Source organism: Zootoca vivipara, chromosome 3 (genome assembly GCF_965207765.1).
Source record: "Zootoca vivipara chromosome 3, rZooViv2.hap1.1, whole genome shotgun sequence".
Classification (NCBI taxonomy): Eukaryota; Metazoa; Chordata; class Lepidosauria; order Squamata; family Lacertidae; genus Zootoca; species Zootoca vivipara.
Window position 1 is genome coordinate 100,342,719 of NC_142586.1, and position 19,069 is coordinate 100,361,787.

General features: G+C 46.5%; 1 protein-coding gene across 1 annotated transcript in view; it reads right to left on the minus strand.

The window, feature by feature from the left end:
• SRBD1 (S1 RNA binding domain 1) overlaps window positions 1–3,053 on the minus strand; it is a 168,330-nt gene extending 165,277 nt beyond the window's left edge. Inside the window, exon 1 of the mRNA XM_035111184.3 lies at window positions 2,314–3,053. The gene's annotated coding sequence lies outside the window, so the exon portion shown is untranslated. The remainder of the gene's footprint in view (window positions 1–2,313) is intronic.
• Window positions 3,054–19,069: the final 16,016 nt, after the last annotated feature.

The following is a 19,069-nucleotide window of genomic DNA, read 5'->3' on the forward strand; positions in this document are numbered from 1 at the left end:
CATAGGATCATGTGATCGATCCCTCTCTCATCTTTTCCTTACAAGCCCACTTTCTCCTTGTAGAGATAAACTACATGTAGCCATTTACATAAGCAAGTTTAGGAAAATCTTATCTCACTTTAAGAAGTCAAATTAGACAACAGATATTTGGCCACATCAACAGCCCCCTTTAAAAAGTCTCTCTTGACCTGAGCCAACAAACAAAGCAGAAACTCTTCCACTAACCATAGTTTCCTGTTTCATCTAAACTAAGAAACTATGGGTAACAGGTTCAGAACAAGTAGGCTGGGACACCAAATTTAACCCATGGCTTCATATCCCACATTGATCTGAAGCCGTAGTCATTTCTCGGCCGCCTTCTCATTGAGTTATACCAACCTGTCACAGCACAGTGTTGAAACAACCCAACTGGGCTGGTTCTGGATTTGAACGGAGCTTCATCATATGGTCATCTCTCTGTAGTTTACTTGAGTCCCTAGCAGGCAGGAAGCAGTTGGCCATTTTAGCCTCACTGTTTGCACAAAGAAGCAAATATCCAGCATGCTAACAGCAATCTTATTCGAATTGATTTACAAAGCCCTGAACAGCTTAGGTCCAGGGTATGTTGGGGATTGTCTGAACCCTTGTATCTCAGCTCAGTGACCAAGATCATCTGTAGGGGCATCACTGGTCATTCCTCAAGTTGGTTTGGCTCATTTGTCAACCAGAAACCAAGCCTTGAGTGTCATTGCCCCAGTCAATAGATTCAAACTTAAAAATGGAAATGGAAAGCGTAATGTTGGTGGTTTAAAGACTGTCTCAAGGCAAATCTATTTAAAAAATGTAGAATAGACACTAACAGTTGGGAAACACTTGCCTGTTGGAGAACAGCCTTTACCAAAGGTGTGATGGGCTTTGAAGACACTCAAACTCAGGACGCAAGGGAGAAAGAGGAAGGCACACACTGGGAGACACACGTGCTAAGAGGAAGGCACTCTTGGCAAATCCACACCGTGATCAACTCCTGCCGGGAAACCAATGCCCCCACTGTGGAAGGACATGTGGATCCAAAATTGGCCTCCACAGTCACTTACGGACTCACTGCTAACTGTGTTTATGGAAGACAACCTTACTCGGCTACGAGTGATCGCCAAAGAAGAAGAAGAAGACAATAGATTCAACAGGTGCCTGCTGAAAACGTTTCTACTCTGCCAGGGACCCATGCAAGCAATTAAGAATACCTCCGTCCCCAACAGTTAATTTGATGCCTGACTTTTTATATGGTTTTTATGTACAGTTTTATCTACTTTTGTTGTAAACCACTTTGATGGCAACATAAAAATATTTCTATAAACATAAATTAAGGTTGGGGAAACTAGCTACAAGCAGCTGTGAGTGAAAACAGCGCAAAAGAAAGCAGACGTGATTGAGAATCACTTTCCTCTTCCTTTCTCTCTAAAAATCCTCTCTATTTTTTTTAATCAAGTAAAACAAAGACAGGCAGATGATTGTTTGCAGTGGTTCCCTTCTTTTTTTTAAAAAAAAAAAAGGGAGGGTCAAGACACTGTGCATGCCCATAAGGAGTAATGGGCAGATTTTGGGGGGGGGGGACAATGGAGGAGAATAGACACCGAGCCTGGGGAAGTAGCATAGTATGGTACAAATTACACACCTACTTCATGTTAGGCCACCAAAAGGGGAAAAAATCAGGGAAATAATAAGGCGGATCAGATAAAGGTCAGGACAAGCACCTGTCAAAAGGGACATTCTCAATGAGCCCGCTGAGGACCAGCTGTGGTTACGCAAGAGCAAGGACAAGGCATACCACATACACACATGGGCACTCATATTATGAATGAGCAGCATCCTTCACCATGCCTGGCACCTTCCAGTGCTTTGGACCACAACTGCGCTGCCAGAGGCAGATGGAAGTTGTAATCCAAAGCACACGGAGGGGAATCAGCTTGGCCAAGCCTGCTGTACAGAAATAAATTAAAGTTTGCCTCCGTGGCATACAGCATTTGAAAACAAATGTGATTAAGCCTCGTATGGGGAACTGATATGGGGTTTTTCGTTTTTGAAGGAAGGCGACTCCGGTTGTCACCTGCCCTTGGTAACATCAGCGATCCGACAACCCTATAAACCGTGGGAGGCGTTGCCTGCCTACTTCCTGCCTTCTTCTCCTCGCCCTGTTTTTTTTTTAATTTCAGAACCCACCGGGCACTCGGGAGAACCCCACACGTATGAACGCAGCTCCCCGCTGTCGCCCCGGAAGCTCCCACGTTCCCCGCATCCCTCCTGCTACAGGCTCCTTGTTCTTCTCTCCACACTCACCTTCCCGTTGCGGGTGTTTCCCGATTGCGCAAAGAGCCGGGTGTTTTGGTTTTTTTAAAGGCGACGCCTTCTCCTTGCGCCCCTCCAATCGCGGCTGCAGGCTTGGCGTTTGAAAACGGCGCGCAGCGCCACCGGAGCCTGCGGAGGAAACCCAGGCTCTCCAAGTCCCGGCAAGGCGAGCGTCGAAGGGGAGGAGCAGGAAGTGATTGCAGCGCGGCGCGACGAGGCCCCGGAACAGCCCCGGCTCCAATCAGGAAAGAAAGTCGAGTGCTTAGGGAGCCAGGGGCGGAGGGAGGGAGTAAGGGAGGGGGATCTTCTTGTTCCCCAGCTCGCCCCTTGCCAAGAGAGAAACCCAGGAGCGTGCCTCTGGTGACCTGAGCATCCCTAGCGATTTAAGGATGAGGTCAATCCCGTGCGTAATTACGCGCGTTTTGGCTCGCTGTGCTCAATGGCAGTTCCTCGCTTGCAGGGCCGTCTTAAGCCTATGTGGCGCCATGGTGCAGGGATCCCACACGCGCCCCCCACCCCACCCTCTGTGCCTCTACGGTCGGAGGATTCCTTAGCCGCCCCAACCCGCTCGCCTGCCCGCTGCGTGGCTCATTGCCTTTCAAGCCCGCCTGGGGGGGGGGGGGACCAGGGGCGAACCACCCACCCGTGGAAGAAGCGCGCCCGGAGCGGGTGCTGCAGCTGCCGTTGCTGCACTTTGGCTTTCGCCTGCGTACTTCGCTGGCGCGCAGCCCAAGGAAGCTGCCGCCGCCGGGGCCCTTTAAGAGCCGCGCGCCCGCCCAGCTGGCCTCGCTGAAGCGCCACAGCCGCCACCTGGAGGAGACGGAGACGCAGCAGCAGCAGCATGGAGGGCGACTGCGCCGACGACTGCAAGGCATTCGTGTACCTGCACGGGCCGGCGCCCCGCTACTGGCAGAGCCTGTGGCTCAAACTGGAGAGCGCTTGGGTGGGAAAGGTGGGACTCTGCTAGGTGCTGCTGGACTACAAGTCCCCTCACCTACAGTCGGCATGGCTGGCGAGTTGGGGTCTAATGACATTGGGGGGGGGCAGAAGGTGCTTGTCGTGGGAAATGGGTTTAGCAGGGAGAACATAACACTTATAAATCACACTTAGAATAGTGGTTCTCAAAGGGTGTGGCACGTCTTACTGTTGTGGCAGGAGAACATGGGCGGAGCCGAGGGGGGCAGTATTTGGAGGCATGGCCATCATGACTAGTAGCTATCCTCCATTAACTTGTCTAATTTTTTTAACCCTCCAAGCTACTGAGACCTTGTTGTATCAAATTCCACAGTTTAACTGGATTGAGCTGCCCCTCCCCTGCCCCCATGTCTTGAACGGTTAACACAGGAAGAGCTGGGCACGGACAACACTTTTTTCCCCTCTGCATTTTAAACCTTAACAGTGAAATCCTGTGCATATCTCCATCCCGTTTTGTTCAATTAGGCTTACTCTATGGAAAGTGGATACTGTATAGGATTGCAGCCCAATTGTCCCCCCAATAAATCACTTGCTTTACTGGTTTAGTTTGTAGCTTTTAATGGCTTTTTTGTTTGTTTTTCACAAAGCCAAGGTCATAAAGAATATAACATTTTTGCGGTTTTCTACCTTTTGGCCACTAGATGCTGCTATGTGCTGGCAAGCATTTATTTCCCACTTGGCTGCCCAACGCGTTTTAAAGCCCACAGGGCTGTGTGTGTGATTACTAATTATTATAGTGTGCAGAACTCATGGTGGCAACTACCTCCCGTCCATGAATTAAGGGAGGTGAGATGTCTGTACAGGGGAGCTTTCTGCATACCCACCATGTATCCCCATGAATTACAATTGCTGGGAGGGAAATGTCCAAATATGGCTCATACTTAGCATGTATGTATGTACGCTTTAGAGTGTTGGTCCTCAGCTGGTGGGTCAGGAGATGCTTCTGCAGGGATGGGGAGTCTGTGGCCCTCTAGATTCAACTTCAAATCCCAGATGAAAAATTACTGTACAAGAACAGCTGGGTCTCATTCACACACATTCCCTTCCTCGTGTGGGTTACAGGCTAGAGGATTGCCGACTTAAAAAAAAAAAAAAACATGCCTGCTCCTGTGCCCTGAACAGCAGGTGTTCTGCAGACTTTAATGGATAATTATTATACTGTGAAAAACTACCCTAGTTAACGGCTGTATGTGTGGCTGGCTGCTCCTATTAAAGGGTCAGGAGCAGGGCAGATCTCTTTGGTCAAGTAAGCCGGCAACCATAACAGAACATTTGTCCTGAAACCTTTGTATTCAGGAGGGGAAGGGATATGGGTTACACCCACCATCTTCCTTTAAGTATGCACAGAGGTTGTATGACTTTAAATAACCCAGGCTATAAATGTAAATATTTTGCTCTCGTTAATTTTTGTGTGTGTGTGTGTGTGTGCACGCGCAATATTTGTGATGAAAGGGTTTGGTGCGCTGCAAAAATAGCTGTATGCATCACCTGCTTCCTACGGTGCTTTACGGTGTCTTCCGACGAAGCAAAAGCAAACATTATTCAACGCTTTGCATAGTTTGATATTGTGCAGAAGCTGCGCAACTGATTATACAATGAGGACTACTACGTCAACGACAGTACTTGCATGAATGAGAAGGTCCATTCAACATCACCCTGAAGAGAACTTTCAGTAATAATGAAGAAAAATATAGTCCAGTTTTCAGTGGCGTAGCAAGGCACCTGGTGCGGAAAATTTCTTGACACCCCCCCACACACACATTTAAATTATTAAAAGAAGGGAAAATATGATACAGTTGGATACACCCACCCTTCCAACACCACTGCCAGTTTTAGATCAGGCGTTAGACTCAAGCTCCACTAAGCCAAAACACTGGGAACTAAGGCTTATGCCTTAGCAGGCGTGTCCCGTGATGGACAATTATGTTGTGCACTGACACAAATTGGGCTTGCTTACAATTTGCCCTCCATGCACCCACTTTTCCTAGGTCCTTCAGGCCGAAATCCAGACAGGGAGGGTGGGGTGCCGTGCCTGGGACCCACAAAGATGGCCCACGTTTTCCTGCTCCTGTGTGAGCTTGTGAAGCATCTGAGCCTTGCTGTATGACCAGACAAAATAATTCTGTGAGCTGACGCATGCCCATTGGTTGCCTCCACCCATAGCTGGCAGGGTGGGTTAAACAGGGAGTGACATGGGGTGCCGGAGGGGTACCTTGGGATGCTGCAAGGGTGGCAGTGGCACCGGTGCTAATGATTTGGGTTTCCCAGCACTACTGTGATGGAAAATGGGTAACAGTAATGAGAAACCCTAAAGCAAGTTTTGAAAATAAACCACCTTTTCCATAGAGGCGCCAAGAAACAGTGCATCTTGGCAGCTTCAGGGCGATGAGCGTAATTGATTTTGAGCCGGAACGGGTCGCTTAATTATTTATATCTCAGTGCTTTTTTAGGCCTGTTCCCTTTATCCTCTAAAAGGTGCTCTCAAGGACTTGCACAAAATAGACGTTTTGACAAACCATAGGCCCCACATGTCTTTTCTGTTGCAAGAAGGCGTTTGTGTGAGTGTGTGTGCAAGTGGTATGTTATAAGAGGGTGCCTAACCCTCCCCCCAACACACACACACACACACACACTCCCCACTTCTTTTCAACTGCAACACCAGACCATCGTGTTCTAGTTCCAAATCCACAATAAGACATTTGAACTCTCATGTCATTCATTCTTTCTGAGCGGCGCACAAGAATATCTGCAGTGAGTCTGCAGAGGGTGGTGAAGGTTCCTTTTCCACTGTTATCCCATCCTGACAGCCGCTGACATAACAAACATGGGTCAACTCACAGGACGATAAAAACAGTGAGACTCAGGTGTAAGGAAATACATTTGTGACATTGCACAGCCTCATTGTTGATCCTGTTAAGGCATGAGCCTCAATGTCCCAATTTCTCACTTTTGTGGAGCTTGAGCCAACATGAGATGGCTTAACTCCAATTTTAACCAAGCAGCATTTTAATAATTGAAGCTCTCTGGTTTTAGAAAACGTTTTAAAATGTGGGATTCTAGGACTCAGCTATGCAGCTACAAATGAAAGGTTTTAATTTTTTTAATAATAATTTTTATTAGTTTTCGATTACAATAATCCAGTAATAGCCTCATTATACCAATGCCGAATTATTATACAATTACTAATACCAATCATTCAGATGCCAAATTATATAATTTAGGTGGCCGGTGTGCTAGAATTGATGGTTTGATGATTTACTTTATTTCTGCGTTCCAAAATCTTATTAATTTCAATTACACTCCAGTCAACATAACAATCCCTTATACAACAACTGCAATATTAACAACTTCCATTCGTATTGATACATTAAATGATTTATAAAACTACAAGTGAAGCATGCAAACCATATCCTTGTTTTTCCTTGTGTGGCAATTATTCTGTCCGGGATGTTTCTTCCTGTCCTTGTAAATATATTATGATGGAGAACAGCAACAACCAGGAAAAGATAGGCATAATGTTTTACAAATAAAACATTTTAAGTGTGTTTTAAGTGCAGCGGGTGGCGCTGTGGGTTAAACCACAGAGCCTAGGCTTGCCGATCAGAAGGTCAGCGGTTCGAATCCCTGCGTGATGGGGTGAGCTCCTGTTGCTTGGTCCCAGCTCCTGCCAACCTAGCATTTCGAAAGGACCTCAAAGTGCAAGTAGATAAATAGGTATCGCTACAGCGGGAAGGTAAACTGCGTTTCCGTGCGCTGCTCTGGTTCGCCAGAAGCGGCTTAGCCATGCTGGCCACATGAACTGGAAGCTGTATGGCGGCTGCCTCAGCCAATAATGCGAGATGAGCGCCGCAACCCCAGAGTCAGTCACGACTGGACCTAATGGTCAGGGGTCCCTTTACCTTTACTAATAATATTAATGAGTGATTCAGTATTCCAGATCAGGCCATAGGATCATGTGATCGATCCCTCTCTCATCTTTTCCTTACAAGCCCACTTTCTCCTTGTGAGTATCCAACCCCTGTGACGGGGTGAGCTCCTGTTGCTCGGTCCCAGCTCCTGCCAACCTAGCAGTTCGAAAGCATGTCAAAATGCAAGTAGATAAATAGCTACCGCTACAGCGGGAAGGTAAACGGCGTTTCCGTGTGCTGCTCTGGTTCGCCAGAAGCGGCTTTGTCATGCTGGCCACCTGACCTGGAAGCTGTATGCCGGCTCCCTCGGCCAATAACGCGAGATGAGTGCCGCAACCCCAGAATCGGTCACGACTGGACCTAAAGGTCAGGGGTACCTTTACCTTATTTTAAGTGCAATATACAATGTGACACTAGATGGCAATGGTGAGCTTCATGGAAAATTCAATGTATTTTTCAAAAACGCTTTTAAAAAAAGCATTTTCAGAAGAGTTTTTATATGTGTCTAGATTTCGCCTCTGTTAAACACGAAAGTAGCTGTTCCATAACTATTCTGTTTTTAATACAATTTGTATACATGCACTTCCATTGTGAAGCTTACATATAGCAGATTAACGCCACTTCGCAGCCCAACCAGTATGAACTTAGACAAAACCTTGGTCTGGAGCAATTTTACCTAACCTGGCACTCTCCAGATGTTTTGGACTACAACTCCTATCAATCCCAGCCAGTATGGCCAATGATCAAGGATTATGGGAGTTGTAATCCCCAAATCCTATGATTCTATTCTACCACATATGATTTAGTTGAGATTCCGGCATTGCAGGAGGGTTGGACTAGATGACCCATGGTGTCCCTTCCAATTCTAGAATTCTGTGAACCTGCAGAGCTGTGCCTTACATGGCAGTATTTTGAAAGGGTGAGCATTTCCCTTTTTATATGTTGGGGAAATGGTCACATTTGCTAACAGCTGTGAAAGCTGCCATATTTCACCCAGTTATCATGTGAGACTTTAGGATTGCAGAAGCCAGCGCAACGCTTATTTCTACCTACTTCACACAGCTGTAAATATAATTGGGCGCTTTCTTCATGGAGAATCAGAAAGCTGCGCCATCTCGGAACTGACAACACTGCAACCGATTTATATAAATGCATGCTTTCAATTAGTACTAATTTAGAGCCCATATTTCCTCTTTAAGAAAGAATGTAATGTTCTATCATGAGAGGAAGTTGTGAGCCAATCACTCTCCTAAATGTGTTGGATTTTTTTCCCCGGGTGGGAGACATCAGCTATTTAGTTGTTTGGATGTCAGTCAATTACACTTAGGAAGCTCTGGTTAAATATATTTATGAAGATTTTCACATCATCAAGGCATGAAATTCAATCAGCAAGCATGAGCAGAGTAGGAGCTGCACTTAATTGGGATTTTGCCGTCGTTGGTATTCTGTCACCTGCTGGCACAGAGAAGGTGGTTCCCCCCCCCCTCTTCCTATAATTGCTTTCACTGGCATGGATTTTGCTGCTGGAAAATGAATTGTCCATTGGGCTGCCACATTTTCTTTTTGCTGAACTTGCTCCTAGGCCAGGCATCCCCAAACTTTGGCCCTCCAGATGTTTTGGACTACAATTCCCATTTCCCCCGACCACTGGTCCTGTTAGCTAGGGATCATGGGAGCTGTAGGCCAAAACATCTGGAGGGCCGCAGTTTGGGGATGCCTGTCCTAGGCCATTCAATGCAGCATAACATTCAGACTGCCTACACACTGACCTGTCTGCATCTCAAAAATGTTGTTTTCCTCGGCCCAGAATTGTTCATCTTTTTCTTCAGCATACTGTACTGCTTTCAATCTAGGTTGATTCTAGATCAGGCATCTCCAAACTTTGGCCCTCCAGATGTTTTGGACTACAATTCCCATCATCCCTGACCACTGGCCCAGTTAGCTAGGGATCATGGGAGTTGTAGGCCAAAACATCTGGAGGGCCGCAGTTTGGGGGTGCCTGTTCTAGATCCTGCTGGCCCCTCCAGCTTTCTTAAGCAGGCAAGCAGAAGAGCTAATTTATTGCATATATATCCCACCTTCTTCTAAAAGGAATACATGGATCACTCCCCCACTCCCAGTTAATCACTACAATGACCCTGTGAGATAGTTTAAGAGGCTGCAACTAGCCCAAGGTCACCTAGTGAGCTTCATGACTGAGTGGGGATTTGAACCCTGATCTCCCAGGTCCTAGTCCGACACTCAAACCCATGGGTAGGCAAACTAAGGCCCAGGGGCTGGATCTTGCCCAATTGCCTTCTAAATCTGGCCCACAGATGGTCCGGGGATCAGCGTGTTTTTACATGAGTAGAATGTGTCCTTTTATTTAAAATGCATCTCTGGGTTATTTGTGGGGCATAGGAATTCATTCATCTCTCTCCCCCCCCCCCCAAAAAAAATATAGTCCAGCCCCCCACAAGGTCTGAGGGACAGTGGACCGGCCCCCTGCTGAAAAAGTTTGCTGACCCCTGATGCAGAGTCAAGCCTTTTCAGATCACTCTGAAACAAAATTATTGATCTGGAAGTAATTCAATTCATTATTATCATCATCATCTAGGTAACTGGAGATCTGCACTCAGAAATTTGCCCAGCTATATCTAATCAGCATATGAAACCACCTTCACCCAAATCTCATATGTTTATGCACAATTCATTTGTCTTTTCCTTTCATAGCAGCTGCCGTGTTTTACCAACATTTTGTGGCTCAACCTTTCGCTGCAACCACAATTAGGGTGTTTGCAAACATTCTGTGGCATCCCTGCTTCAGCCCCATCATGGACAACCCTGCAGGGGGCTGTGGAGGACCAGGGCGCCTCCCCCTGCAACAGTGATGGCAAACATTATTAATGAGAGTGCTCTTTGTACACTGAATCCTTGCTGGGAGTTTTGCATGCTCCTTCCACCAGATAGTGCTGTTTCTCCACACAGCCCAAGTAGAATGCACAGGCCATGCAAAGGTCAGGGGCTGGCTCAAGGTAACACACAGCCTGCAGCTGTCAAGCCTCTCTCATTTCTCTTTGCTGTTTCACGGGCAAAGAGTGAAAAGCAGCAGCCTGTGAAAAGCCCATCCCATGGTCTACAAGCAGTCCACAAAACAAAACGAAGCAATGACTTCCTATTGCTACGTGCATTATTGCAAATTTTATATTGTGGTTTAACTGGGGATTTCCCAAACTTGGGTCTCCAGCTGTTTTTGGAGTACAATTACCACCATCCCTGACTGCTAGATAAAGATGATAGGAGCATAGCTGTCAACCCTTCCATTTTTCGCAGGAAACCCCCTTATACCAATCCGTTTCCCGCTGCTATACCAGATTGTAGATATCCCGTAAATTTCCCGGGTTTCAAAGCTGCTCCTCTCCATCCCTGCTGGCCAGGGAGGCTCCACTCGGTGCCCCCCACCGCAAGCGAGCAGCCAGCCGCCACCCGGTAGAACGCTTCGCTCGGCGGCTGGCTGCTCGCTCACTTGCCGAGAGCTGTCAGAAAGCGCCTCTGCGCATGCCCGGGCATGCACAGAACCGATTTTTGGTGCTGCTCTGCCCATGTCTGGGCACCGGAAATCACTTCTGTGCATGTCATGTGCAGAAGCGATTTTCGGTGCCCAGACATGCGGACACGGGCAGTCCGGCACCGGAAGTCGTTTCTGTGCATGTCTGGACATGCGCAGAACCGATTTTCGGTGTCGCGCTGCTGGGTGAGGCTGCTGATCCCTTATTTTCCAATCCGTAAGTTGACAGCTATAGATAGGAGTTGTAGTCCAACAACAGCTGCAGACCCATTTTTGGGAAACATTGTATTAAACAGTGGATGAAGAGCATGTGGACCTTCATATGTTGTTGAACTCCCATCTAGGGTTGCCATACGTCCATAATTTCCCTGACATAGCCAGAATACTGCAGTTGGAAGCAGCAAAAATTACACCTAATGTAGAATCTCCCAGGTTAAATTCTCAGTATCTCTACTGTAGTTAGAAAGAAGAAGAAGAAGAGTTTGGATTTGATATCCCGCTTTATCACTACCCTAAGGAATCTCAAAGCGGCTAACAATCTCCTTTCCCTTCCTCCCCCACAACAAACACTCTGTGAGGTGAGTGGGGCTGAGAGACTTCAGAGAAGTGTGACTAGCCCCAGGTCACCCAGCAGCTGCATGTGGAGGAGCGGAGACGCGAACCCAGTTCCCCATATTACGAGTCCACTGCTCTTAACCACCACACCAGGCTGGCACCAGGAGCTAGAAAACAGCTAGAGGCCCTAGAATCACTGCCAGTCCAAGTAGATAACACCGTGCTAAAGTAGCTGCATGTGCTAAAAGAGCTTGGAGCAACATTTTAGTCTCACATCCGTCCATGAGCTCAGCAGCTATTAGCAACGCCAGCTGAAATGGGCCCTCCAAGGGCAAAGACTCCATTTGATCAGATGCCAGGGGTGTAACAAGGAGGAAGGCGATCTCCAATACGTTAAGAGGCATCTGGCTGACTGCTCTTGGAGTACAGCGCTGAACTAGACAGATGTGGAGTCTGGCCTTCAAAGTGAATTATGACAGTCTCATCCCTGCATGCTCTGCATTTGTAAGGTTATCAACAATATACAACTGGTGATAATCAGAAGCGCTGATTTGCCATTGCACGAGCAAACAACTGAAAATGACTCCGTTGCCATGGGTGACATAAAGCTCTCCCAACTGCTGACAACTAATCCAAATCAATTTATCATATGAGCTTTTAAATCTATTAAATAAATTAAAACAGGTGGTTGAATGCAACTGCTCAGTGTTCTTGCCAACCAACCAACTGTACTGTATTTTAGGATATTCCATTCCATTTTACCTCCTTGTTTTTTCCCCTATTTGACCACCCTCTCAACCCAACATTTTGTGACCACTGAGCATGTTGGCTTGATTATTATATTCTTACACGGTGTATTATGCCTTTAGTATCATGCTGCATAAATTCTGTTCTTAATGTTGTAAATCGCCCTGAGATCTTTGGATGCAGGCAGGATATAAACTGAATATATAAACATTAATTATAATGCTGCAAGTTAACAGAATTGGCTGCATCTCATCAGTATTGCATCCCTGGCCAACTATGATGCTCAGGAGGCCTAAGGAATTAATTGGTGGAAGAATCATGCAACTTCCATCCTGCTCTGTTGTATTGTTGTCCCCTCTTCCCCTTGGATCCAGCTGGGAAGGCCGTTTCCCTTTGGCATTTCCTTCATTCCCCAGACCCTTGAAGGGGGTGCCGAGCGGGGCAAGGATGTTATTTCTATGGAAGCCAAAGTTCTGCACCTTCTGATGGTGTAGGAAGTTGTGCCTGTGCAGCTGATCCAGGCCAAATGGAGCACATGATGAAATCCCAAGACATGACCTCACTGTCTGTGGCGGCGACGTGGTGGTGGTAGTGGTGGTGAAGGCAGGGGTTAACTTAAGCCAACCACAGCTCATCAAAGCAATTATTAGGAGCTAGGCGGAATCCAACACTGCCTTCTTCCAAACTTACATTTGTCAACAATTTCTCACAGTTTGGACAGTGCGAAGAAGATTCCAGTGGGATCCTGATTTTAAGATGAATGAAAAGAGGCGAGAGAATAGCCAAACAGCTGGATGGAAAATCCAAAGCAAGCGTAATATTCACACCAGGCTTTTGCATCTACTGGTATGCTAATGTCATCATCTTGGCACCGGTGGCTGCATATAAGCTTGTCCTTTATCCACATAAACAGCGCTAATAAGCGGCAGGTGGGACCACAAGCAACATGTGGTAATGTGGAGCAGCTCTTTGTTCAGGATTCCACCCATTCCTTTTCCCAATCCTCTCTGTTTTTTTCTTACCCGCTGCCTCAGCAAGCAAGCAACATGGGCCTCTGAGTCTTCTTTGGCCTGGATTTGCGGTTCCTCTTCAGATTATTTTCCCATTAAAAACTTTCTGCACTTCTGCAGACCTTGGCATTCCGAAGACTAAGGGTGGATTTTATTATCTGTTTCTCATGTTCCCATCTAAAATTCAGTTCTCCACATTCTGCAGCAATTTGCAGTGTGTGTGTGTGTATGTGTGTTTAAAAAAATCCTCATTCAGTTTTTGTTGGTAATTCATGAAAATTCATCAGCCTTTTCTCCAAAATAAACATGTTTTCCTATGCCTTTTGAACTACACAGTTGAACTATTGAACTCTCAATCTCGGTTACATTGAATAGCAATTTGCAAGACACTATATATATAGAGAGAGAGAGAGAGTTCCTTGTGAGTCTACATATATGCTTTGTGTTGATGTTATTTTGAGTCACAATACAAATTGCATTGGGACATTCAGTGTACATTAAATGTTTATTATATACAGAGTTGTGTATAACTAAAGTACACATTGTTTGCAAGTGATTTCTCCTAATATTATTATTAACAATACAGTGGTACCTCGACTTACAAATGACTCGACCTACGAATGTTTCGAGTTACAAACAGAGTTCCGTCCGCCCATTTTGGATGTGGTTTAGATAGGATTTTTTCAACTTACGGTTTTTTTTAAAATCCCCCCCCATTGGCTTCGACTTACTTTTTTTTTTTTTTTTACTTACGAAGGTCCGTTTGGAATGGATTAAATTTGTAAGTTGAGGTACCACTGTATATACTTGTTTCTAATACTATGATCATATTTATGCACACTTTCCCCTAATATATGCATTTTGTATACAAATTTAATAAATAATCAATTTCTTCCTTTGGACGTGCTACTTTTGGCTTAGAAGATTCCAAAAATCTGGCCTTTCAGCTTGGCGTTACGCTCCTTGGATATAATACTCCCAAAGAAGCTATAAAACCTATGTTGGGGTTTTTTAAAAAACAAAAACCCCAAAAGGGTGGTTGGGTGTGTAGCCTCCATAACAGTGTGTTTTGCTAACCAGTTATCTCTATGTATCTGGATATAAATAAATATGCAGCAGAATATGATGGCAGCTAGTACCTTGGGTTAAAATCCAGTCGTAAAAAAACAGGGTAGCTTTAAAACTTGCTCACATTTATAACGGGCCTCATGTGAGAGTCTCAGGAGCGGGGAGCCACTCGGAAGGGTTGCTGTTTGGCTCATAGCTAGATGCTGTTTGTGTGCAGATACTGTTTCAGGCATCCCCAACGGCCCTCCAGATGTTTTGGACTACAATTCCCATCTTCCCCGACCACTGGTCCTGTTAGCTAGGGATCATGGGAGTTGTAGGCCAAAACATCTGGAGGGCCGCAGTTTGGGGATGCCTGGTTTACATCTTCAAACCATCCCCTTCCAAAAGCAAACACACACACACACACACACAGAGAGAGAGAGAGAGAGAGAGAGAGAGAGAGAGAGAGAGAGAGAGAGAGCAGTAACAATATTATTGTAGAACCACTGACTGTGTGTTTGTGTATGCAAATCTCTGGAAGTAAGCAAGTAAGGCTAAAATCTCTGCAAAGAAGGCCTGGATTTCTTTGCTCGACAGCTCCATGCAAGGATCATAGATTGTAGAATTGTGCAGTTGCAAAGGACCCTGATGATCACCTGGTCCAACCCCCTGTGATGCAGGACTACGCAGCTGTCCCATACGGGGATCAAACCTGCAACCTTGGCGTTATCAGCCCCACGTGTGAAGCTGAATTCTGTACAGGGACCCGTGCAGGATTTCCCATCAAAGCAAGGGGCACCCAAAAACTGAGAATGTTTATATATATATATATATATATATATATATATATATATATATATATATATATATAAAATCATAGGGGGGAAAGTCAAGACTTTGCTCCACTCCACACTCTTCTCTTATTTTCCCCATTATTTTTTTTATTACTCATCATCATCTTTTTACTTGAGTGCCACTTTCCCACAACATTGTGCCCAAAGTGACTCACATCTCAAGCGAACAATTAAGTACAATGGTTAAAAAAAGCGTATTAGAAACAATTAGAAATAATAATATCAATTTTTTTTAAAAAAAAATCCATGCAAGTCTTTATAAAACAATACAGATACATTGAACAGCTTAATACTAAACAGGAGCAAGAATAACACCTAACACAGGAATTAAAATTACTGCACAAAACATCCTCTTGCTCCCATATAAGCCAATACTTCTGTAGCTAAATTCTTCAGTCATCTCTTTTTCTTTCTTCCCCTGCTCCTTTTCCATCCTTCTCTTCAGTTCTTCACCATTCCTTTCCTGTCTCCTGCATCCTTCTCTACACAATTATCTGCTCCTTTTATAAAATGTAAATAAAAGGTAAAGGAACCCCTGACCATTAGGTCCAGTCGTGACCGACTCTGGGGTTGCGGTGCTCATCTCGCAGCTTCCAGGTCATGCGGCCATGTGGCGAACCAGAGCAGCGCACAGAAACGGCGTTTACCTTCCCCGCTTGCACTTATCTACTTGCACTTTGACGTGCTTTCGAACTGCTAGGTTGGCAGGAGCTGGAACCGAGCAACGGGAGCTAATCCGTTGACCTTCTGATCGGCAAGCCCTAGGCTCTGTGGTTTAACCCACAGTGCCACCCATGTCCCCCACCTAAAACAGGGAGCATCCTACTCACATAAATTGAAATAATGTGAGGTCATCAGATCCTGCCGTGTGTTGCACGTGACATACATTTAGGGTTACCACCTGTCCTGTATAATACAGGATTGTCCCATATTTCAATGTAAAAGGCTAATTACTGTATTGGCAATTTTGTCCTGGGTTTCAGTTAGGGATCCTCTCCAAATGCATGTGTTTGAAAGGGTGTGTGAAAGGTCAGGTATTTAAGCTCTGGATAGCCAAGTAGAGACAGATTTAAAAATTCATGTGTATATGTGTATGTGAGGGAGGGGGGGAATTGAAGAGGGGCCATCCTGTTAGGCTGCAATAGATTAGATTAGATTTCTTTATTGCCATTGTGTAATTACAATGAAATTGGATGCAGGGCCGTTTTAAGCATACCTGGCGCCATGGCGCGACAGATCCCTCCGGCGCCCCCGCCCCACCCCGTTTCCCGGCGCGGTGGGCGGGCGCAGCATGCAGCGCGGCTGCCGCCTGGAGGGCCGGAGCCCTGCGCAACCCAGCCTGGCCATAGGGCCGGCCCTGGGCCAGGGGGTGCTGCCCGCCCCCTGTTGTGATGCCCCTGCGCGCGGCGGAGGCGGCCCCAGGCCCATGAGCCTCCGGAAAGCGGCCTGAAGCCGCTGAACAGCTGAGAGGCGTGCCTGGGGTGGCCTCCGCCGCACCTCTCAGCGGGCGCAGCGGCACCCCTGGTGGCCTGGCGCCCTGGCGCTCCGCGCCACCGGACCCAGGCCTAGAGACGGCCCTGATTGGATGCTATCCCATAAAAACAAAAACAAGAAACAAAACAAAAAAAACAAAACACAAAACACATTTTCAGCCACACATTCACATACCTCCACAACTATTCTGGTCAATTATTTAGTTACAGTATTTAAGATGGTTATAGCTTTTGGGTAGAAGCTGTTTTTTTTGTCTATTTGTTCTTGATTTAATTGTTCTATATCTCTTGCCCGAAGGCAGTAGTACAAAAAGACTATATCCTGGATGAGATGGATCCTGTAATATACTTTTTACTTTTTTGAGACAACGGGAGCTGTATAGATCTTCCAAAGATGGGAGGGGATGACCAATATTCATCAAGGATTGTAATGGATCGCTCTGAAGTCACTTCAGCATCATAAAATTTGCCTCCCAACCGCCCCGCCCCACATTTTGCCAGAACAAAGCTGGCAACTCAAATGCATGCGCACCTCAGCATCCTTGTAAGCTTTGGGCCATATTGAAAAATAAACTTTTATGTTATGGTTTAGTGCTGTTTCGATTTCGAATTACTTGTGGCGGGGACACCATAATGTTTTCAGTGCTTAGGGCCTCTAAAGCTCTTAATCCCTGACAGGGATAAATGTCTGTGTTAGTCCTAGTGCTTCATAGGGGGGGTCAGCATTAAAGCAAAATTGTGGGCCAGGCTGTCTCTGTGTGTGTGAGGCCTAGTTCTGTGCAGAGATGTCCGTGTGAGGCTGAATTCTGTACACCCCTCCCATGGGGGCCACAGTCACCAACCAGGGCCATTTTGAAGGCGAGCTACGGTAATTCCTACTCATACAATCCTGTTCCTTCTCACAGAATTAAAACCTTCCCAGGCTGGAAATCACTTGTAGATTTCCTAGACTGATTGATTGATTGATGTGTATCTATTGCTATGCTGCTTTTAGCCCACAAATTGGTTCAGAAGCATAATAAAATCAGTTTTATTACTGAAAACATCAGCATCATTAAAAAAAAAAAAAGCCAACCCCCTCAGGCAGCAATTCTTTTGCTGCAGAGCAAAACCCTTCCTAGGCCACATTAGCATGATGTAATCAGTCCTGGGCATAGATAGTTTTTACAATGCACCACTCCTTTCTTGTGTTGATGATTTGTATAGTTTGTTTTAGTTAGATAGACTCTCCTTCCTTGGAGGTTTTTAAGCAGAGGTTGGATGGCCGTCTGTCACGGACGATTTAGCTGAGATTCCTGCCTTGCAGGGGGTTAAACTAGATGACCCCCCAGAGTCCTTTCCAATTCTAGGATGATTTGTGCAATTTTTGTTGGCCTTCATGCACATTATGCAGAAGGACATAAGAAGTGCCTGCTCGATCAGGCCGAAATCCCGACAAGGTCAACATCCTGTTATCACAGCGGCCAACCCCATGTCTGTGGGAAGCATGCAAGTGCAACACGGCTCTGTCCACCTGTGATTCCCATCCACTGTTATCATAGAACTGCCCAGCCGCAAAGGGACCCTCAAGGGACATCTAGTCCAACCCCCTGCAACGTAAGAATCTCATCCATGACGGATGACCCTCCAACCTCCGTTTATTCCAGAAGTATTCCAGTGGCGACAGAGGATAGCCATCAGGGTTAGTACCGGTAGCCCTCCTCCATGAATCCATCTAACCGTCTTTTAAAGCCATCCAAGCTGATGGCCACCGTCGCCTCTTGTGGCACTGAGTCCCATAGTCTTTTAACTATGGCCTGTGAGAACATCTCTCTGGTCCATTTGTGTGCCAAATTCAGGTGTGAATAGGCCTGTGTTCCTTGACTTTTACGCGCTGTGGAAAAGGCTATGCGCTTGACAACAAGCCTGGCAGCCTTCGCCTTGAGCGGGATTTGATGGGCTGGGCGCCGATGGTTCCCTTTGCCCTGCTTGCGATTTAAACGGAGTCATCAATGTCGTGGTTGCTCTTTTATCGCCTTTGATTGCCTTTTCCAAGAGGAGTCTCCAGAAAGGGAGCTCCCTTAGGCTCCCCGGCCGGTGGTAAGGAAGGCGAACCAGAGAGAGAGAGAGAGAGAGAGAGAGATAGTTACAGGTAGGTAGCCGTGTTGGTCTTGTGTACGGTAGTAGAAACAAAATTTAAAAATTAACATTTTTCTTTCTTCCAGTAGCACCTTAGAGACCAACTAAGTGGAAAACAAGCGAGCAAGAGGCAAGGCGAAAGCGGCCCGGTTTGAAAAGAAGCGGCACTTGGAGACGCAGCGGCGAGGCGCGCCGAGCCCTCTTGCGCCCGGGGATCGGCTGAAAGTCACGACCCCGGGAGGAGAAGCAGAGGCAGAGGCAGCGGCGGCGGCGGCGGCTCTCCTTGCCTTCCCTGCTCAGAGCTGTTGCTCGCCGGCGATCGCTCAAAGTGCTCCCCCAACAGGCAAAAACTTTCTCTTCGCGCACTCGCGCTGCCTCGCTCTCAGGCACACACACTGACGTCTTTTGCGCATTTCCTGCATTAGGGAGACAGACCCAGAGAGCGAGCGAGAGAGCGAGAGGTGGGGTAGGGCTCCTCCAGCCCAGCGCC